The 23,754-nt window shown below is 42.3% G+C and overlaps 1 protein-coding gene across 7 annotated transcripts in view; it reads left to right on the top strand.

Annotated features, from left to right (window-relative positions):
- Nucleotides 1-424: 424 nt before the first annotated feature.
- fam49a (family with sequence similarity 49 member A) overlaps nt 425-23,754 on the top strand; it is a 210,735-nt gene continuing 187,405 nt past the window's right edge. For 3 of the 7 annotated variants that reach the window (XM_078213101.1, XM_078213099.1, XM_078213097.1), the window contains exon 1: nt 442-590. The gene's annotated coding sequence lies outside the window, so the exon portion shown is untranslated. Of the gene's footprint in view, nt 591-23,754 lie in introns of all 7 variants that reach the window. The other 4 variants (XM_078213103.1, XM_078213100.1, XM_078213098.1 and 1 more) reach the window with 4 other exon arrangements.

Below are 23,754 nucleotides of genomic sequence, written 5' to 3' on the forward strand. Positions count from 1 at the left end.
TCTTGCTCTCACTTTGGAAAAATATCTATCCATGTTTAAATGTTTCTTTGATTGTGTCTGCAAAATGACCAATCTGAGAAAGACCTTTGTTTTGTTTTGCAACAAAATTGTTTGTTCACAGGTTAAATCGTCTAATGCACATGAATGCAGCTAAACATTTTGATATGAAAAACAATTTGCCCTCCTTCCCCCCCGCCACCCCAGCAAGGAAAGCCGATGGAGCAGTGGGTCCAATCCCTCCCCTTCTCGCGGCTCTGCGACTTAAACTCCAGTCCATCGGGGAGCGCGCGGGCCTGTCAATCAGGCGGCGCCTCGGCCAATGGGAGAGGGGAGGGGCAGGGGGTGAGGCGGAGCCGACTGTCAATCAGGCGGCGGCTCGGCCAATGGGAAAGAGGAACTGGGCGGGGCCCCGCCGGATGGGTTCGCGCAGGGTTTGTGTGCAGCCAGCGGGCGGGTGAGCGAGCGCGAGCCGGAGCTCAGGACCGTTAACAAGAGGCAGGAAGAAAGGAGAGTGGAGGGCAGCCCGGGGGGACACGGAGATCCGGGCAGACACACACACCCACCCACCCCTAACACTGATGGTCATCAAGGTGAGGCTTTCAGATACGACTAAGGGGTGTATTTTTAATCCCCTCCTGCTCCAGCCCAGTTGCTCGAGTGGGAATGAAAGTAGTGATTGAGAGCGCGGAGTTGCCTGTGTGGGAAGAAGAACCGGACTAATCCGCTCTCTGAGGCTCGCTGCCTCGACACTATTGATGAAACTACTCCAGGGAAAGTCCATTAACTGGCCTGTTGGTTCACAGATTGAGGGATGGCTCGGTGCCAGTTACCCCAGGATAGCCTCATGGCTTTCTGTGGCCTTTCTTCTTCTTTTTCCTCTTCCCCCACCCACACAATTATTGTAGCCTCTACTTAAGTTTTACGAGAGCCTTGTGCGCCTCTAAATAAAACTGTTAACTCTGCCAATTCTGCCAGCTTTTAAATCAGAACAGTGTGGTTTAATTCTGAGTACATCTGCGTGTGCATCTGATCTGCAATAGAGTATTGACATTTCTGTAGATCTTGACATGGGGAAGGCAATGCGTTAATTTCATTTTGCCACAGTGGCATTTCTTGTTGCCTGGAGATGAGCAGGCTAGATCAAAGCCGGTTGCTAGTGTCAATGTATAGGGTGTATGTATCCAGCAGTGATGTTTATCACATTGAAATCAATGTAGTCTGAACATTTTTTTTCTATATATGGGTTAGTGATGGCTCAGATTTAGGGAAATGATGTATGTGCAAGTGGCATTGCCTTTGCAAGTAAGATATGAGCACTATTACCTCCCATACATGGGTTAGCTTACATACTCTTCTGTGGTCAGAGGCCCTCTGGCTTCCTCATAGATTAGGAGTATCGCAGAGGTGTTGAGTTTTTGGAGGAGTTGTGCTTAGTGTGTTAGCTGCTTTGCCCAGCTATACACTGAAATTTAATTACAAGTTAATATGTTCAGTCCTGATGGAAGGCAAAGGAGGTCGAATGCCAGTGGAGCTGGAGAACTGGCAGGATGGCAGTTAGATTAACTTAGTGCATAAAACAGTCTTGGTGTGCAGCGAGCTTCAGGGCCCCTTTTTTAAACGTTTGATTGGAGATTTAATTTATTTTTAGTCTTGTGTTAGCAGATTTATGTTGATCTCTTATCAGTTGAAAACTAACATGATCTATTTAACGGTGCAATTAGACTGCCTTTACTGAAAAGAGGATTCCCTATAGTCTTTCCTGCATTCATTACTTTAATTTGCTTCCTTCAAAATTTCACCAGATAATGAAGTTTTCTTCCATTTACTGCAGATCTTCAACATCACTTTGTTGAAATCAATTTCGTCAATCTTTTCAAGCATATTTTCACCATGTTTCTTTACTTTACTGCACATAACCAATTTCAACTTGTATGACCTCCATGTGTATTCCACCAGTCGAAAAGGACATTTTTGCCTCCCAACTCTCTTGGATTTAGCATTCTTACAAAATCCTATGTGCCAGACTCTTCTCGTTGTGATTTGTACCTTTTCATTTATATTTCATTTTTTGAATGCTGGTCACATTTTTAAAAATTCCCACATATGTATGCTGATGACACCCAGCTGAACCTCACCACCACTCTCGATCCCTCCTCCGTTTCTAAATTGTCTGACTGTTTGTTTGATTGGGAAGCCACCATTGTTTTTAGTCCCCAACATAAGCTCTGTTCCTTTGCCACTAACTTCGTCCCTTTCCCTGGCAAATGTCAGAGGCTGAACCTGATGGTTTGCAACCCTGGTGTCGTATTTGACATGAGGTAAGCTAAGCATACGTGTGCCACCACTAAAACCACCACTTACTCTGTAGCACTGCCAAACTCCACCCCGTCTTTGTCATCTGCTGCTGAAACTACTGTTACCTCTAGACATTGTTTCCATCACACTCTGGTCTGGTCTCCCATCTTCCACCCTTCGCAAACTCTGCTGCCCATATCCTAACTCCCACTGAAATCTGATTCACCCATCATCTTTGTACTCAATAACCTACAACAGTTCCAGGTTGAGCAACATCTTAAATTTAAAATTCCTGCCTTATTTTCAAATTTCTCCATGGCCTCGGCCCCCTTATCACTTAAACTCTTAAGTGCCTGAGCTTTTTGCGCATTCCCTCATTGTAATTCCCTTGTAATAAATGCTAACAAACCGTTCTTGGTCATGCCATCTGCTGTCTGTCCCTAAGCTCTGGAATTACCTCCTCTAAACCTCTCTGCCATTCTAAGGGCTTCTGAAAACCTACCCTTTTGAAGCTTTTGGTCATCTGACCTAATATCTTCTCAGATGGCTTGGTGCCAAATTTTACTTGCTAATGCTCAGTGAAATGCATTGGAATATTTTGCTGTCTTAATGGCACAATATAAATACAATTTGTTGTATTCATTGGAGATTTTAAAATAACCTTAGGAATTTAGTTTGTTTGTTTGAAAATGTTCATTGTATAATCTTAACTGTACCACATGTAATAATACCTTCCATTGGGACAAAATCCTGATTGCGGTCCAGAGGGAGGAATTTATGGTGATATCGCTGGAATTGCTTTGCCATCTGTGTGTAAAATTAATTCCTATTTAAACTTGTATGGTACTTTTACAGTTAATCTATAATTTTTATGTACTGGCCCAACTCCTAGTAAAACGGGTACACAATTAATAGTGGAAATCGTCCCCAGCTCACTTATGATTTTTTCTACTTTTTCTACTTTGCCTGATAAACTAATTCAAATATCTGAATTCTTAGCTAGTGTAATTGTTTGCATGTATGGTGTTCTGTCATGCTTCCAAGCTTGACCTGAATAATGATTGCAGAATGAATTATTGGACCAGTGGTTTTATCATTTTATGTACCTGTGTTTTTCCATAACTTGGGTGATAAATCAGAGATGATAACACCTATTGGATGCGCAGTATGCTATTTGTGGATTTGCCCTTATTATTAGCTGGTTGTACGGGTATAAATTTTGTTTCCTTGGACAGCACTGAAAAGTAGGATGTTATTACATTCTGAATTTGATCTAGATAATATTGTTGTAGAAATCTGCAGTGCATTCACATCACATTGTTCAAATGTTTATGCTGGAAGAAGTTTTGAATTACATATTCGATTTCAGGAAATTTGTTGAAGTGAGTGGATTCAGCAATTTACATTTGCATGTTCTGAGATAAGTGTGACATATTAGTTTGAAAAAAAAGCTGACCTATATTGGATTATAATTTGTCAGATAAGTTCATTTTTTTGGCACATTTCCTTCAGATATATGCCTTATTAGTTTGTTTTTTGAAGGGTTAGTACTCTGCTTTTCAGCTGTACCATCAGCTCGTGAGCAAAATGCTAATGCTGTAACTGTCTTCAATTTTGCTGTGGCATGGTCCTGTGCAGCAGCATGTTTACATGAATAATAGAAATAAATAACAGATTATTGAAATTATTGGCATTGCTGATAATTTTTGAAACTGCTGTAGAATTTTATTTTTAGGTTTGAGTCATGTCTATTCTCGTGGGACAGGGAACTGTTTAAATGAGGACAGTGGCCTATTTTGTATGGAGGAAAGGAAAAGTTTTTTTGCAAAATTCTGGAGGTAGGTCGAGTAAGCAAGAAATCCTGGAACAAAGAAAATTTATTTGGTGCTTTGAACCCATCTCTTTCACAAACAAGATTCTTTATCCAATGCATTTGATTTCTTCAGGAAAAGTACTACAAAGATTTTGTTTGCCTTGCAAAAGATAAATCAAGCAATGTGCAAATTAGGCAAGATCACATTTTTCTTTGATATGAGATTATGCATAATCTTAGCGCATGAGGAAAGATCATGCTTTGTACAGGATTTTATTACTTTCACCTCCCAGTTGTTCTAACCTGAAACCCAGTTCCTTTTTTAAAAAAAGTTGTTGCAGGGCACTTACTATTTTATCAATATTCGCTCTATTATATTACTCTGAATACAAAATATTCTAATCTCAAGAAGCAAAGTACTGTAGGTGCTGAAAATCTGAAACAAAAATATCAAATGTTCAAATGAGTAGGGTTTCATCTATTGAAAAGTTTAAAAATGTAAAAGCTTAAGGTACTTTCCTCTTTTCTCTTTGTACCTCTAACCTTGAATCTTGTTTGAAGATTCTTGCTTTTGGTTTTCAGTTTTGTGCTTACATAAGTTTGTTTTTTTGCATGTTAATTCTTCTTTCCTCTTTTGTTTCACAACTCGAATCATTTTTTTTGGTTGCTTTTTCCCTCCAGTGAAACAAGTTTACTTCTGTTAGTCTCCTTTAAAACCTAGATTTCAAATTAAAAGCACCATACTTTTTCATCAGATCAACAGTGTTTCCCCTCTCTGGAGTTCTTGGTCATGCCATCTGCTGTCTGTTCCTCTTTTTTTGTATTTTTATTCCAATTCAATCAAATCAAGTCCAATTCAGAGTCTCAACAAGTTGAGACATTTCCGATCCAAGCTGACAAGACAGGGCCTTCACACCTGTCTTGGGCCTGATCTACATGAGCCAAGCTGATTGGAGGAGGGAGAGGTTTCCTCCTCCAAGGCTTGATCTCATTTGCATCTTAGCCAAAAGGCCGAGATGCCGCTTTTAAAAATTGCTTCATATGAATATGAAGCTTAAATGTGACCCAATGGCCTCAACCAAGTGCAGCATCCTCTTCATACTACACTTGATCTGGGTTCCTCATTGAGCATGGTGCCTTCAACATTTTCAACACCTCATCCAAGTTGCCATTATTCCTATGTATGCCCTGATAGCACACACAGCAGGTTATTTGACTGCACAGAGTATCACAGATGACTTTGCTGGATAGTAATTAGAAGCCTAATCAATTTTCTCCTTTAAACTGATGGTGGAGGGGAGTGGGGTAGAGGAAAGCCAATTGTATTACCATGACCGCTGCTCTGGCTAAAATCATTTAACTTGACGTAGACCAGTGATTGACTTCAAGATCATCTTTGGAATTTATGGCTCAACTACTCATTCATTAAATTCCTTGAGAGTCTAAAAACTATTCTCATTGCTGTTGTTGAATCCTCCTGTTGTATCAATGTACTATTTAAAAGTACTTGTTCATAATTTTGTAGAATTTTCCAAATTTGAACATTTCAATGATGTGTGTATTTTCAGTTCCAGTAAAAATGTCCTTGAAATTCATCCTAGTCTTATTGATAACTTCTCATTGACTCTGTACTTTGAGTGAACAACTGGAAAATGTGCTGTGGTGCTGCAAGTGGAGGGTTGAACCTAATATAGTCTTTAATGTGAAGTAGAGATAATTGGATCAAGGTGCCCAGACAAAACTCCATTTTGAAGTCAAGCATTCAATCCCTATTATTAAAAAAATCTGTTATAAATTGCTGTGTTTGCATTTATAATGGAAATTGCCTATGTAATTTTTTGCAATATGATTACACCAGCACTGCAGTCCTTCATTGAAGAGTGATGGGTGTGTGGGAGAAGCATGCAATTACACTATGACCAGTTTAAGTATGCAGTTTCTGTTATAAATGTAGACCAAGATTTCGTAATGGGAAGTATATTGGCAGGAAGTCTGCACATTTAAGAGTTTGTTGTATATTTCAACTTGGTAATCACTACACTCCTTCGTCCTATTTTGATCTGCTGGTGCTCTTTTCTCATTGTGTACGTACTTCCTGTATCAGAGTGCATAATTTTGCATTTGTCTACTTTGAAATTTTTGTTACAATTGTGATCATTGATGCAAAGTAATTTTACATTTTCAAAAAATATTTTGAGATTGTAAGTAGTTGAACTTATTCACTTCATACACCTGGCTTATCCTGGTATCTTAAGTCACAACACTGGGCTGAAGAAACATTTTAATAAAAAATAAACTGCCTGACATTCCTTCTTGCTTCCAATTTTTAAGCTTGTGTTCACTGATATTTAAAACATTACCATCGTTTTGGAAAGAAAAACATTGACCTAAATTTTGTGTAGTAACGATGGCGAAATTGTTGATGTTCCTCCTCTGAAACTGACAGCAACTCTTGGGCCCTGATTTTACCGTCACTGCCGCCCGAGGCTCGCAAGATCATGCCTGAGGCCAACGGGGAATGCAGTTCTGCGAGCCTTAACCTCTCCGATTTCGAGGTGGCCATGCCGATATAATCTGGACCTTGAAGTCAATAATTGTGAAAGTTGAACATGGGAGTAATCGAGAAGTTGCAGTTAGTGATTCTACACTTTTCTATCAAGCATTTACTGAAGTCTCCGGCTTGCGTCACTGTCTGTGTGGAGTCTACACGTTCTACTCTTGTCTGCGTGGGTTTCTTTCCACAGTTGGAAAGATGTGCTGGCTAGGTGCATTGACCATGTTAAATTCTCCCTCAGTGTCCCCGAACAGGCTCTGGAGTGTGGCGACTAGGGGATTTTCACATTAACTTCATTGCAGTGTTAATGTAAGCCTACTTGTGACACTAATAAACTTAAAAGCCATAGACTGCAATGAATTAGAAATCACTGAACTGATGAGAACTTGTCATTTTGTCTGTGGGAACTTCAACAGGTCCTCCTACAGAAAAGCGTAGAATCACTGACAGCAACCTCTTGATAATGGGGGGCTAACTTCATAATTACTGCTGAGAAACTTCTCTGGCACTGAAAATAAATTTTATATTTGTGGAATGTCAATATTTTCATTATGATAAAATTCCACATATCCAAATTTATTTCTACCTTAATCCCCATATGTAAGCCCTAATAGTTTATTTCGTTCTCTATAAAGTGGTAATTCAAAAGAGAAGGATCATCAATGCATTTAATATCTTGGCTAGTTGTTTATGGGAATATTTCAGTGTTAGTGGTTTGCATGATGACATCACAGTTGCTGGATGCCTGGGGGTCCCTTTGACTCTGCTAGATTCAACCCAAGGTGAAATTTGCACCACTTTGTGGGCAGTTCTTTTCAAAGTCGATGGTGAGTGCTATTGCTTCATCACTGACCTCAATTCCAGCTCATGGTAAATGTTGGTCATTTATATGAAGAATTAAAGATGAAACAATGAGTCGAGAAATAAGAATTAATAATAAACTAAGGAGCTTTTTTTCAAGTACCATGTAATCTGTAAAATACCACGATCAAAGAAAGTGTCTCAACTTTGAATTATTCACTTTTAGAAAATAAGTCAAAGGAGTAGATGATCAAAATGGAGAAAAATTACTTGAAAGATACAGAAAAGAAACATTCACATTATGATTAATTTACATGCTGAGTTCCTGGGAGACTTTGCTTTTGTTGTAGATCAAATGAGGTTTTTGCTCAGTTTTTGTACTTGTATGTAGAAATTAACGAGGAAGGGTAAGATCAGTGCTCTGTAGCGGTTGAAATTACATGACTTCCACTCTCGAAAATGCCAACAATTCGCTCGATCTGAAAGGAGGGGGTAGAGTTTGTAATTTGATCTATTCATTCAAAGAATGTGCATCACTGGCTCGGCCAGTATTTTATTGCCCACCCCTAATTGCCCTTGAGAAGGTGGTGGTGAGCTGCCTTCTTGAATCCTTGTAGTCCATGTGGTGTAAGTACACCAATAGTGCTGTTCGAGAGCGAGCCCCAGGATTTTGACCCAATGACAGTGAAGGAACAGTGATCTATTTCCAAATTGGGATGGTGAGTGACTTGGAGGGGAACTTCAAGTTGGTGGTGTTCCCATGTATCTGTTCCCCTTGTCCTTCTAGCTGGCATTGGTCGTGTATTTGGAGGTGCCGACTAAGGAACCTTAGTGAGTTCCTGCAGTGCATCTTGTAGTTCGTATACACTGCCTCTACTGTGCATTGGTGATGGAGGGAGTGAATATTTGTCAATGGGGTGCCACTCAAGCGGGCTGCTTTGTTCTGGATTGTGCTAAGCTTGTTGTTGAAGCTGCACGTATCCAGGCAAGTGGAGAGCATTCCTTTTAGATTGTGGGCAGGCTTTGGGGAGGCAGAAGGTGAGTTACCCGCTGCACTTCTGTCCTGGTCTTATAGCCACCATATTTATATGATTAGTCTAGTTCTGTTTCTAGTCAATGGTAACCCCCAAAATGTTGTTAGTGGGGGATTCACTGATGATTAGAATTTGCAATTTTTCTGATATTGACCAAACTAGCGTAAAAGATCAATGATTTTCAGGATCAAATTACATTCAGTGCAAAAGGAGTTTCAATGGACCTTTCAATTGGTTTAAAAAGTGACTGGAAACTGAATGCATCCCTGATCACATTAATCACCATTGCGAGTTTCTGTGACTTACGCCTATTTGTAGCCATCTAGAAGGTTGTTATAGACCGGTTAGTCTTACTTCAGTAGTTGGTAAATTGATGGAAAAGGTCCTTAGGGATGGGATTTACGACCATTTAGAAAGATGGGGATTAATCCTGGATAGCACGGATTCGTGAAGGGCAAGTCGTGCCTCACAAATTTGATTGAATTTTTTGAGGAGGTAACTTAGTGTGTTGATGAAGGTAGGGCGTTTGATAAGGTCCCCCATGGTCGGCTTATGATGAAAGTGAGGAGGTGTGGGATAGAGGGAAAGTTGGCCGATTGGATAGGTAACTGGCTGTCTGATCGAAGACAGAGGGTAGTGGTGGATGGAAAATTTTCGGATTGGAGGCAGGTTGCTAGTGGAGTGCCACAGGGATCAGTGCTTGGTCCTCTTTGTGATTTTTATTAATGACTTAGAGGAGGGGGCTGAAGGGTGGATCAGTAAATTTGCTGATGACACCAAGATTGGTGGAGTAGTGGATGAGGTGGAGGGCTGTTGTAGGCTGCAAAGAGACATAGATAGGATGCAAAGCTGGGCTGAAAAATGGCAAATGGAGTTTAACCCTGATAAATGTGAGGTGATTCATTTTGGTAGGACTAATTTAAATGTGGATTACAGGGTCAAAGGTAGGATTCTGAAGACTGTGGAGGAACAGAGAGATCTTGGGGTCCATATCCACAGATCTCTAAAGGTTGCCACTCAAGTGGATAGAGCTGTGAAGAAGGCCTATAGTGTGTTAGCTTTTATTAATAGGGGGTTGGAGTTTAAGAGCCATGGGGTTATGCTGCAACTGTACAGGACCTTGGTGAGACCACATTTGGAATATTGTGTGCAGTTCTGGTCACCTCACTATAAGAAGGATGTGGAAGCGCTGGAAAGAGTGCAGAGGAGATTTACCAGGATGCTGCCTGGTTTGGAGGGTAGGTCTTATGAGGAAAGGTTGAGGGAGCTAGGGCTGTTCTCTCTGGAGCGGAGGAGGCTGAGGGGAGACTTAATAGAGGTTTATAAAATGATGAAGGGGATAGATAGAGTGAACGTTCAGAGACTATTTCCTCGGGTGGATGGAGCTATTACAAGGGGGCATAACTATAGGGTTCGTGGTGGGAGATATAGGAAGGATATCAGAGGTAGGTTCTTTATGCAGAGAGTGGTTGGGGTGTGGAATGGACTGCCTGCAGTGACAGTGGAGTCAGACACTTTAGGAACATTTAAGCGGTTATTGGATAGGCACATGGAGCACACCAGGATGATAGGGAGTGGGATAGCTTGATCTTGGTTTCAGATAAAGCTCGGCACGACATTGTGGGCCGAAGGGCCTGTTCTGTGCTGTACTGTTCTATGTTCTATGTTCTTAAAAGTAAGCATTTTCTATTGCACGAGGGTACTTTACACCATTTAGTTCGTTAAAATGGAAGAGTGTACACCAATGAGACTATTTTACATAACCTTTCTAAAGTCATTTTCAGTTGGCTTACCCGCAGGTAGTCAAGTATACATATTTGATTTATTATTGTCACATGTATTAGTATACAGTGAAAAGTATTATTTCTTGCATGCTATACAGCCAAAGCATACCATTCATAGAGAAGGGAAGGAGAAGAATGTAGTGTTACAGTCAGCTGGGGTATAGAGAAAGATCAATTGCGAGGTAGGTTCATTCAAAAGTTTGATTGTAGCAGGGAAGAAGCTGTTCTTGAGTCGGTTGGTACATGACCTCAGACTTTTGAATCTTTTTCCCGACGGAAGAAGGCGGAAGAGGGTATGTCTGGGTGCGTGGGGTCCTTGATTATGCTGGCTGCTTTTCCAAACGGGAAGTGTAGACAGAGTCAATGGATGGGAGGCTGGTTTGCGTGATGGACCGAGCTTCATTCACAACCCTTTGTAGTTTCTTGTGGTCTTGGGCAGAGCAGGAGCCATGCCAAGTTGTGATACAACCAAAAAGAATGCTTTCTGTGGGCATCTGTAAAAGTTGGTGAGAGTTGTAACTGAAATGCCAAATTTCCCCAGTCTTCTGAGAAAGTAGAGGTGTTGGTGGGCTTTCTTAACTATAGTGTTGGCATAGGTGACCAAGCCAGGTTGTTGGTGATCTGGACACCTAAAAACCTGAAGCTCTCAACCATTTCTACTTTGTCCCCATTGACGTGGACAGGGGCATGTTCTCCACTACATTTTCTGAAGTCAAGGACAACCTCCTTAGTTTTGTTGACATCGAGGGAGAGATTATTGTCGTCGCACCAGTTCACCAGGTTCTCTATCTCATTCCTGTACTCGGTCTCGTCATTGTTTGAGATCCGACCCACTACGGTGGTGTCATCAGCAAACTTGAAAATCGAGTTGGAGGGGAATTTGGCCAAAAAGTCATTGGTGTATAAGGAGCACAGTAGGAGACTGAGGACACAGCCTCGTGGAGCATCGGTGTGGAGGAGGTGTTGCCATGTGTTTTTTTGCAATAAACCCATTTTCGGCTATGTTAATAGAACTGCATTTAAGTAAATCCAGGGATATTAATGCAAGTGAAGAAAAGAAATAAACACAGTCTACCCCCATTATATATTAAAGCTGTAGCATTTAAAAAAAATCACTTGCCTTCTATTTAAAGTTCTGCTGCACAATTCTTTGTATCAGTTAAGAACATAAAAATTAGGAGCATGAGTAGGCCAAATGCACCCCCCACCCCCAACTGAGCCTGCTCCATCCTCCCATATCTCATTGTTTAACTTTGTGTCTAAAAATCTTTTGATTTCATTCTTGACTATACTCAACAACTGAGCTTTCTGTAATAGAGAATCCCAGAAATTCACAACCCTCAATGAAGGAATTTCTCCTTATCGTAAACTTAAATTTTTGACTCATTCTGAGACTACAACATTTCTGGATTATTCAAACTCTCACCATCTACTTTGTGAAGCCTTCTATCCATGTTGTATGTGATCACCTCTCATTCTTATGAACTCCAGTGGATATAGGTCCATTTTACTCTATCTCTCCTCGTGAGACGATCCTTTCATCCCAGGATTCAGTCTGGTAAACTTGCACTCCTCTCGGACAAGTATGTTCATTTTAAGTAAGGAGACTTTGTAATCCAACTCCCTTCTATTATAGCTAATGTACCATTTGCCATCATGATTGCTTGCTTTCCACGCATGTTAACTTCCTTTAATTCATGTACAGGAACAGCCAAGTACCTCTGGATATCAACATTTTGTTTTTAAAAAAATACTTTTCCAACCTTGCTACCAAAGGGAATAATTTGCCACTTTCCCACAGATTACAGCTTTGGCCACCTTCTTGACCACTCACTTTATCTGTTGATATCACTTTGCATCCTCTTTGTTGCTTATGTTCCCAGCTTGCTTATTTGCTTAAACTATTCCGTCACTTCTTTGAAATTAGCCATTTTAAAATGATATGTATCTGACCCCATGGTTCTCAGTATTTCTGTAACCTAGATTCTATTGAACTTAATTTTTATTTGGTTGCTGCTCTGTTGTACTTGCCACAACTTCCACTTTTTGCACGTTGCCTGTGTAAGTATATATATTCAATAGATCAAGGGGGAGAAAACTAAACCAAACAGGATCCTAAACTATTTACCACATTAAACAGAAGGCAAATAACAAGGAAGAACAAAGCTTACAAATTTTGTGGAAAGATGAAGGGGCCCACTGGACCAAATACAGGAGTACAGTATGCAGAAATATAAAGGTTGGGGAGGGAGGGGGAAAGGGGGCATAGAAGAGGCATGGAATGAAAGCATAACTATAGACACCAGCCATAGTATTAACAAGTTCTTACAATACGTAAGCAATAAGAAGAAAATCAGAAAAGCTTTGGAAAATGAGTAGAATGTAGTTTTTATTTTAAGTGATTACTTCCTCCAAATATTCACGGGGGACGATATGAACAGCATGCCCTCCCTAAGTAGAGGTAACCTAAGCAAAATTGATCACTCATAGAAATGAAGATGGGTTCTTAGACTATCTGAAAGTGCTCAAAGGAAATAAATCCCCAGGGATAAGTGATGTTTATCCGAGAACACTGCAGAGGCCATAGAGGAGATTTGTGAGGCATTGATACCATTATGAGGGAATCATTAGGGAGTTAGCAGTGGACTGAAACTAGATTAATTGGTGTCCGTTTTCAAAAAGAGCAATGAAACAGATCTATTTGTCCTTCTTCAATACTATGTATAATATTGGAATTGATTTTTCTAGTGTATATTTGAGATTTATTTGTCTAATCACCTATTAAAAAGGCAGACATGATTTCAGAAGATAGATTCCCTGACTAATCTCCTAGAATTTTAGGAGAAAGTGATGAGCCAGGTGTATTCTACAAAGCCTGACAGTGTGGTGCTTAACTTCCAAAAGGCATTTGATAAAGTTCCACATGAAAGGCTTATTAGTTAAGTTGAAGCTATGGAAATTCAGGAAATCTTCATAAAATGGATAAGAAATGGTGATAATAGGACAATGAATACCTGTTAAGAATACTGTCACTTACACAATAAAACTCTTCTAAGATTCGCTGTTGGCACCAATACTGTTTATAGTTTACATCAGTGACCTACATCAATCTCTGTGCAGTGGATTTGGAGGAAGCCTCAGAAATTATAGATTGAGTTAGACAACATATGAAAAAAAGGCAGATGAAGCCTAATGCAGACATGAAGTTCTGCACATAGAAAAAAAAGACATGTACTCTCAAAATTGTATTGAAATAGTTAAGAGTAAAGTTGAGACACCCGGCAGTCTTAGTGGACTTAATTGATGGTTAGCATGTTCAGTCAGGAAACATAAGGTAGCTAAGACAATTGTAACAGGACAACTTAAACATTACTTTAAAATATATTACAAGAGTAGAATAAGGTTCAAACTTACAAATCAAATTTAAAATTGATATCAGGCGGTAATTTTTGAGGATTGATCAACACATGGGATGAGATTTAGCAGGCCCAAACACTGCGGGCGGAAGTTTTGTTATGGCTGCTAAGTTTCGTGATAGGGATGTAATGGGATTTCTGTAAGTGAGATCTCGGTTTGAGATCTTCCCTGCCCCCAAGCTGGCAATGTAATCTGGGCGTGAACATGATTAGCATGAATTTAAATCAATTTAAGCATAATAATCAGCTTCATGCTGCATCGTCCGGCTTCGTGGAATGCTCCCCCTCCACCCCTGGTGGTGTGACATCATGTCGGTGCCGTTCACAACTTTTTTTGAAAATGGAAACCAGTTGTGATGACTACCATGGGAGTCCGGATGTGCCTGGAGGCCCCAGGAGTTGAGGGCCAAGGCTGGGCATTGCTCCTTTGCACTGAGTTGAGCACTGCGGGGCGGGTCACCTCCTTTTGGAGGGTGGGGGTGTGGTTTCCCCTTGTGTGGTGGGGGGGTGGGGGGAAAGAGATGCTTGCCGAGGACAGCTCAAGGGGGTGGGATGCGAGCTGGGGAAGAAGTTCCATGGCGGGGTCGGTCGCCCCAAAGCTTGTGGGGGAGGGCGAGAGGAATTACTTTCGCAGATTAGGGCACCGTTTAAAATGGCACCCCAATCTCTGGGAAGCCTGCCTTGTCAGCTAAATCAGACCCACCTCGCCAGAGTGACGACACAAACCACGTCCCCGAATTTTTTTTGCACAGTATCAGAAGATCTGGTGAGAAAACCTGACTCTTTTGGAGAGAAACACGCCTGTTTTCAGGCAAAACCTGACACTTTGTCATTTGTTTTTGGAAAATTCCATCCAAGGATTATGCTTCCATGTAGAATAGTAGCGCAATAACTGAAGTCATTGAGTAACACAAAGGTGACGTAGTGAGGGGCATGTAAGGTCTTTCTGGATGAATAAACTAGCAGGGGTCAAATTAGTGTCCTCCTCCATAATTATCTTGTGATATACTTCTATGGCACAGCTGGTGAGTCAAATGTATTGTTTTATCAGGGCAGTGACATTATATTGTACAAAATATAATATGAGTGTGCCTCTTTAATTTTGGGAGGTGTAATTGCTTTGCATTCTTAGAATGAGTGCAGGGTTCACTTGGAGGTCAATGGATGACAGCACTGGCTTTCTTTGGTTGACAGGTTAATTAAGAAGCTGGAGGTATTGTGGGAGCATTATATTCTTGGACAGGGAAGGGAAATACAGTTTTAAAATTGTGTTGCTTCCATAAGAGTTGATTGCAGAAAAAAAGTAGGCAAATTTGTCAAAATTGTGGGAATGATAGCTTAAAAAGTTGAAAACATTCCGACATTTACAATTAGCTTGGAGCTATTTAATTGTTTCTTAGTTTGCTTTTACTTCACCATGGCCTATTGGAGTGCATGAGCATATGAAAGGAGAAGCTTTGATTGAATTTATTTGGGAAGAATGACCAAACTGGAATTAAAAACGACTGGGTAGTATTAAGTGGATATGAGGAAGTGAGTAATTGAAGCGAGCAGCATGGGTTAGTACAAATTCATTTGAAGTATGAGGGTAATTTTGGAAGGGGTTTTGTCAGGCCAGACTTTGCAGCAGAACTAATGGTGAGAATATTGGCACTCTGGAAATTGGACAGTAACTTTGAGTGATGACACATGAATGGCTAAATGTGGAAATCGGATGTTGTCCAAGGTGCCTTCTCCTTCAAAAGCTGTGCTTTTTGTGGTGTCTCGCTATCTGACTCATTGCTCGAATACATTGAGTGGTGTGAAGTTGCTGTACTTGCTGCAGAAAAAAGCACAAAACTGACCGAGAAATAGTCAGGGCTTGTCCATTCAAAAATGGAGATTCATAAGAACATAAGAAATAGGAGCAGGAGTAGGCCATCTAGCCCCTCGAGCCTGCCCCGCCATAATTTAATTTTTTTCCTCTTCTCTTACTCCAATTTTTCTTTCCCTCTTTATTTTACTTCTGCACCTGATTTGACATTGAATTAAATATTCCAACTAACATTTTCAGATTCAGAACTCATGGCTTATTAATGATTATTCAACCTAATTGGCGCAGGAGATACTCGGTTGCTTATCCTCGTCAGAGAGGTCTCAACTGCCCTGTGGAGGTCTTTGTGCCTTTTGACTCTCTAACTGACAGCAAGTGCGATGTAATAAGCCCATGAAAAGTCTGTGGGAACGTGCAGGGGTTCTTAAAAGCATATCCAGGTTCTTGGTATATAAGAGAAGGTTTTTGAGTTATGGTGTGGTGAGTAGTTGAAGTGGCAGATAATGAGTACTGAGGAGGGGGAGTGGCGAAGTTCAGAGATAGCTAGTGGACATGGGAGTATTTGGGTATTTGATGTACAGGGTAATAATAGATATCAGTGGCAAATTTGACACTGGTGGATGTATAGGGTAATAATATCAGTGGCAAATTTGACAGGTATAATGTGATGTTTAAGACAGGTAAGTCCAATGATTTGAAATAAATATTGATAATTGGGTTGCGTATTCATGGACAAAAGGATATTGGGAACTGGGAAGAGGAAGATCTACTTGGACCTAGACAAGCATGTAGAAGTGCAGGAGAGCATTGCCAAGTGGGGGGGGGGTGACAGGGCAGTGCATGTGATGGGGCGGTGGCGATCTACAATGTCAGAATCAAATAGAAGTAAATTTATGTAAAAGAGAAAGAAGGAAGGATTTTGAGGACAGCAGATAAAGTAGAAATAGCAAGGTTGAAGCAGAAATGTAGTTGAGAGGAGCAAGAAACCAAGCTTTGTCCAATTTGTGAGTAATATCATAGCCTTTAAGGCCAAGAATTAACAACCTGGCTTCCAAGAACGGTATTCCTCCAGATATATTATGTGTTATTGCTGATATGGCTATCCAACTTTTTTTAAATTTGGAATGAGTTATTTACAACCATGTTTGATAGGACACTTCACAGGACATTAGGAGTAAACCATGCTGTGGGACTGAATTCACAAGTAAGTCAGGGTTCCTTTCTTGAAGGATATTTGTGGATAGCAATCAAAAAGCATTCATGGCACTATGTCAGAATTTATTGAATTAAAGGGTTGGACTTGAACTCTCGCCGCCTCGATAGCTGTTCCAGTGCTGTAACTAGATATTTTGAAATCAAATATTAAAGTGCAGTTAAAAACATTTCTTAAAAGTGTGGTGTGGAATCTTGCACCTTTCCTTGTGGAATGTTTAGTGGTGGAGGAGCATTTAAAGAGATGGGAGGGTGACGTGTGTGGTCCCTCCCACTTTTCTGCCTCCACCCTGATTTAGTCGAGGGTGGGAATGCCTGTGGATGAACCTCTAGCTCTGCTACCAATCAAGTGGCCAGTCCTACTGCGTGGGAAGGGGCTCACTATATAAGGAGCATGACTGGCAAAAATTGGCATATTTGCTTGCAGACCCCGAGGATCTCTTGTTCGAAGGCATTCGTGGAATCTGCTTCAGATAGCCAACCTCCGTCCTTGCTGCCGACGCCCTCGATTTCCCACCCTTGTGACCCCCACCTCATACAATTACCCGTGTCCATGTCCCTCCTTGATCCTCGGCCTCGTGTGTGTCATACCATCAACAGCCACCACCTCCCTGATGCGCTCCTGAGTACAGAGGAGCTGATGGCCTCTGATTGACCAGTAGCATTTGTGGATGGGACTTTGCTTCCGGAGTCCTTGATCCCAGGGAAAGGCTTGCCACAGGCTTGTTAAATGCCTGAATGGAACAAAATGTGGTACCTGATGGGGTGGCACAGTGGTTAGCACTGTTGCCTCACAGTCCAGGGACCTGGATTCGATTCGCGGCTTACGTCACTGTCTGTGTGGAGTTTGCACGTTCTCCCCGTGTCTGCAAGGGTTTCCTCCGGGTGCTCCAGTTTCCTCCCACAGTCCAAAGATATGTGGGTTAGGTTGATTGGCCATGCTAAATTGCCCCTTAGTGTCCTGGGATGCATAGGTTAGAGGGATTATCGGGGTAAATATGTGGGGTTACAGGGATAGGACCTGGGTGGGATTGTTGTTGGTGTAGACTCGATGGGCCAAATGGTGGCCTCCTACACTGTGGGGTTTCTATGATTCTAAACTCAGTCTCCAAGATTCTGGCATTGGTCGGAATTTTGAAAGACTGTAACAATACTGAATTTTATAATTTATTGGTTTGAAGCATTGAAATACAGCAGAAATAATGTAAAAATACAACACTGGATTCAAAAGTCAGTTATACTGATATTTGCAGTATCTTGGCCTTGTATTAATCTATTTTATACTATTATGTTTGAGTGGTGTTTTGAGACCAGTGAAGCCTAGTGAAATGGGGGGGGTAGATCTGAATTGCACTGCATGTTTCCTATTTGTCCGAATGCAGCTTAAGTATTACAATTTTTAAAGAAATGATGGAGTTGTTGGCTGGTTAACTAAAAAAGCAAAATCACAAATCAAAGTTTGCTTTGGAGTGGTTACCTTTCACTTTACTCCTGAATCCTGGTACACGTGCCTGGTCTTGCACACTCTGCCTCCCCTGTGTCCTAACTCGTACCCAGTCCCGTTTGCCTGTCACCATTGTGTTTGTTCACTGACGTCCTTTGACCCTTAGTCCAGCAACATCTTAATTTATAATTCTCATCCTTGTTTACAAATCCTGACTTGAAATGTTCGCTCTATTCTCTGTCCACAGATGTTGTCAGACCTGCTGAGTTTCTCCAGCATTTTCTGTTTTTGTTTCAGATTCCAACATCCACAGTATTTTGCTCTAATCTTGAGGGAACCTGGGTTCAAATCCCATCACAGCAGCTGTGGAATTTAAATTCAGTTAATTTCAAATCTGTAATCGAAAGCCAGTATAAACAATGGTGACCATGGAACTATCATAGATTGTCATAAAAACTCATCTGGTTCTTTAATGTTCTTACCTGGTGTGGCCTATACGTGACTCCAGATCCACAATGTTGTGGTTGACTTTTAACTTCTCTCAATGCCAATAGGCATTGGGATAGGCAAGAAATGCAGGCCTTGCCAACGTTGCCCACATCCTATGGAAGAATTTTTTTCAAAACCATCTGATTTTGATTTTTATATGATTGGTGGCAATGCATTCAGTTATCTAGTCCGCAGGTACTAGCATTCCCTCCCTAAACCTTTCTGCCTCTCTGTCTTGCTCGATCCTTTGGGATGTTCTTTAAAGCCTATTTCTTTAACCAAGCTTTTGGTCATCTGACTTGATTTCTTTTTACGTATCTGTGTCATATTTTGTTTTAAATAACTATTGTGAAGTCCTTGTGACATTTTTATTCTGTAAAAGGCACTATACAAATTTCAGTTTTTGAATTGCAGCAAGTATGAAATTATAGAAACATAGAAAATAGAAGCAGGAGTAGGCACATCGGCCCTTTGAACCTGCTCCGCCATGCATTATGATCATGGCTGATCATCTAACTCAATAGCCTGATCCCACTTTTCCCCCTTATCCTTTGATCCCCTTCGCCCTGAGAGTTGTAACTAACTCTTTTTTGAAAACAGAAAATGTTTTGCCTCAGCTGCTTTCTGTGGTGGTGAATATACAGGCTCACCATTCGCTGGGTAAAGAGATTTCTCCTCATCTCAGTCCTAAAAGGTTACCCCGTATCCTTAGACTATGGCCTCTGGTTCTGGACACCCCCATCATCAGGAACATCCTGCATTTATCCTGTCTAGTCCTGTTAGAATTTTATAGATTTCTATGAGATCCCCCTTCATTCTTCTGAACTCCAGTGAATATAATCCTAACTGACACAATATTTTCTCATACGTCAGTCCTGCCACCCCAGGAAGTAGGACGCTGGGTGTTCTGGGAAGGGTCAAATTTTTCTTCAGTGTGCGGGAGGTTTAAAAGCAGGCCGCACTATTCAGCGGGCAGCGTCGTTAGCGGGCAGTGGAGTGAGAAGGGCGCAGAGTGAGAGCTGAAGGGCTTTGGCTCTAAGGGCTTGGGGAGAAAGGGCGAGGCGGGTTACGTTTAATTCTTAAGTACGTTTCTCTATGTTCCTTGAAATAAGACGGGAAATTGAGTGTGAGGCCAGTCTGTTGTTCCCAATGTAGGATGTGGGAGGTCCTGGAGGCTCCTGGCCTCCCGGACATCCATATCTGTGATGGGTGTGTCGAGCTGCGGTTCCTAAGGGACCATGTTAGAGAACTGGAACTGCAGCTCGAGGATCTTCGTCTGGTTAGGGAAAATGAAGAGGTGATAGACAGGAGCTATCAGCAGGTGTTCACACCTGGGCCACTGGAGGCAGACAAGTGGGTAACGTCCAGGAAGGGGAAAGCTCGGGTGATAGAGAGCACCCTGATGGATGTGCCCCTTCACAATAAGTACTCTTGTCTGAGTACTACTGGGGGGGACAGCCCACCTCGGGGAAGCAGCAGTGGCCGTGTCTCTGGAGCAGAGTCCGGCCCTGTAACTCAGGGCTACGGAAAGGAGGAGGAAGGCAGTATTAATTGGGGACTCAACAGTAAGGGGGTCGGACAGGCGTTTTTGCGGAGGCAGACGGGAGTCTCGGATGGTGGTCTGCCTCCCTGGTGCCGGGATCCGGGATGTCTCTGATCGCGTCCCAGATATCCTGAGGTGGGAGGGAGAGGAGCCAGAGGTCGTGGTACATATTGGTACCGCTGGCATAGGGAGGAAGACGGAAGGGGTCATGAAAAGAGAATATAGGGAGTTAGGTAGACAGTTGAGAAGGAGGAACGCAAAGATAGTAATCTCAGGATTGCTGCCTGTGCCACGGGAAAGTGAAAGCAGGAATGGAGTGAGGTGGAGGATGAATGTGTGGCTGAGGGACTGGAGCGGGGAGCAGGGATTCAGGTTCCTGGATCATTGGGACCTCTTTAGAGGCAGGTGTGACCTGTACAAAAAAGACGGGTGGCACTTGAATCCCAGGGGGACCAATATCCTGGCAGGAAGGTTGGCTAAGGTTACTGGGGAGACTTTAACCTAGAAAGGTTGGGGGGAGGGAATCGTGATGAGGTGACTGAGAGCGAGGAGGTTAGCCCGCAAATAGAGAAGGATTGTACACCAGTGTAAGAGGGAGAATAGACGGGTGATGAAGAAGGGGAGAGCTCAGACCAAAGGTTTGAGATGTGTCTATTTTGACGCCAGGAGTGTAGTGAATAAAGTGGATGAGCTTAGAGTGTGGATTGACGCTTGGAAGTGTGATGTGGTGGTCATTGCGGAGAATTGGGGACAGGGACAGGACTGATACTTCAGGTGCTGGGTTTCAGATGTTTCAGAAAGGACAGAGAAGGAGGCAAAAGAGCGGGGTGGGGGGGGGGGGGAGTGGCACTGCTGATCAGGGATAGTGTCACAGCTGTAGAGAAGGTGGAAGCCATGGAGGGATTGTCTGGAGTTCTGCATGACAACGTTCTGATGAGACAGGGAGGTGTTGGTAGGAAAACGGGAACCGTGGTGCACGAAAGCTGTGCTGAACCTAGTGAGAAAGAAAAGGAAAGCGTACAAAAGGTTCAGAGAGCTAGGTGATGATAGGGATCGAGATGAGTATACGGCTTGTCGGAAGGGACTTGAGAAAGAAATTAGGAGAGCCAGAAGGGGTCACGAGAAGGCCTTGGCAGGTAAGATTAAGGAGAACCCTCAGGCGTTCTATAAATATGTGAAGAGTAAAAGGATGAGATGTGAAGGAATAGGACCCATAAAAGGTGAAGGTGAGAAACTCTGTACAGAACCGGAAGAAATAGCAGAGGTGCTTAATGAATATTTTACCTCTGTATTCACGGTGGAAAAAGACCTGGGTGGTTGTACTACAGGATTGAGGCAGACTGAAAAGATTGAGTATGTGGACATTAAGAAAGAGGATGTGTTGGAAATTTTGAATAGCATCAAGATAGATAAGTCGCCGGGACCGGATAGGATGTACCCCAGGGTACTGTGGGAGGCGAGGGAAGAGATTGCAGAGACTCTGGCGATGATCTTTGCATCGTCGATGGAGACGGGAGAGGTTCCGGAGGATTGTGGATGTGGTTCCTATATTCAAGAAAGGGAATAGGGATAGCCCAGGAAATTACCGACTGGTGAGTCTAACCTCAGTGGTTGGTAAGTTGATGGAGAAGATCCTGAGGGACAGGATATATGAACATTTAGAGAAGTTTAGTATGCTCAAAAGTAGTCAGCACGGCTTTGTCAAAGGCAAATTGTGCCTTACGAGCCTGGTGGAGTTCTTTGAAAATGTGACTAAACACATTGACGAAGGAAAAGCGGTAGATGTGGTTTACATGGACTCCAGCAAGGCGTTCGATAAGGTCCCCCATTCAAAACTTCTCGAAAGTGAGAGGGCATGGGATCCAAGGGGCTGTTGCCTTGTGGATTCAGAACTGGCTAGCCTGCAGAAGGCAGAGAGTGGTATTAGGCGGGTCTTTTTCTGAATGGAGGTCAGTCACCAGTGGAGTGCCCCAGGGATCTGTTCTGGGATCCTTGATGTTTGTCATTTTCATAAATGACCTGGATGAGGAAGTGGAGGGATGGGTTGGTAAGTTTGCCGACGACATGAAGGTTGGTGGTGTTGTGGATAGGTTGGAGGGATGTCAGAAGCTGCAGCGTGACATAGATAGGATGCAAGACTGGGCAGAGAAGTGGCAGATGGACTTCAACCCGGATAAACGTGTAATGGTCCATTTTGGCAGGTCAAATGGGATGAAGGAGTATAATATCAAGGGTAAGACTCTTAGCAATGTAGAGGATCAGAAGGACCTTGGGGTCCGGGTCCATAGGATTCTTAAATCGGCCTCGCAGGTAGAGGAGGTGGTTAAGAAGGCGTATGGTGTGCTGGCCTTCATCAATCGAGGGATTGAGTTTAGGAGTCGGGAGATAATGATGCAGCTTTATAAGACCCTCGTCAGGCCCCACTTGGAGCACTGTGCTCAGTTCTGGTCGCCTCATTATAGGAGGGATGTGGAAATGATTGAAAGGTGCAGAGAAGATTTACAGGGATGTTGCCTGGATTGGTTGGCATGCCTTATGAGGATAGGCTGAGGGAGCTCAGTCTTTTCTCCTTGGAGAGACGAAGGATGAGAGGTGACCTGATAGAGGTGTACAAGATGTTGAGAGGTATAGATCGGGTGGATTCTCGGAGGCTTTTTCCCAGGGGTGAAATGGCTGCTACGAGAGGACACAGGTTTAAGGTGCTGGGGAGTAGGTACAGAGGAGATGTCAGGGGTAAGTTTTTCACTCAGAGGGTGGTGGGTGAGTGGAATTGGCTGCCGTCAGTGGTGGTGGAGGCAAACTCGATAGGGTCTTTTAAGAGACTTCTGGATGAGTACATGGAACTTAATAGGATTGAGGGTTATAGGTAAGCCTATATATAAGCCTAGGTAGGTAGGGACATGACCAGCGCAACTTGTGGGCTGAAGGGCCTGTTTGTGCTGTATTTTTTCTATGTTCTATACCATTTGCCTTTACTGTCTGCTGCACAAGATTTGTGTATTCTGTGACACCAGAAACGGAGATCTTTTTACAGCCTGTGATGAAATATTTTAGTTGTTTGTGTCGGTAGTACACTCCAATATGTCTTCCAGTGTTAAGTATGTGCTACAAAACCAAACTAACCAATAAATGGATTTTAGTACAGTGAATATGCTTTGGAAGTTTAAAGTTTTAGCTGGGAAAGTTTAAAGACTGGAAAGAGTAGACTTTGTCCTGCTGTGGCTCTAACTTCTAAGAATGGTTTATCTGAAAGGTAGTGGCAGGGTGAATAGTTTCATAAATCTGTTAAAGGGCTCAAGTTTGATGCAAGCCTTCTCCTATATACTGGATTATATTCAGTGTTGTGAGCCAAGTTTTAGTATGGAGCAGGCACTTCCTCAGAGGGCCATGGCTTGGTTTCTTAGCATTTGCAGCATTCAGTTCTGCTATTATGGCCATTGGGCTTCCCTTTGATTCTGATAAATTTGCTAACGATACAGCAGCTGTCAGTAAATTTGTACTTGGTCCAAAGAAAATCAAATTTACACTTAGTAGGTGACCTTGTCACTTCCATGAC

The sequence above is a fragment of the Mustelus asterias genome, chromosome 5 (genome assembly GCF_964213995.1).
Source record: "Mustelus asterias chromosome 5, sMusAst1.hap1.1, whole genome shotgun sequence".
NCBI lineage: Eukaryota > Metazoa > Chordata > Chondrichthyes > Carcharhiniformes > Triakidae > Mustelus > Mustelus asterias.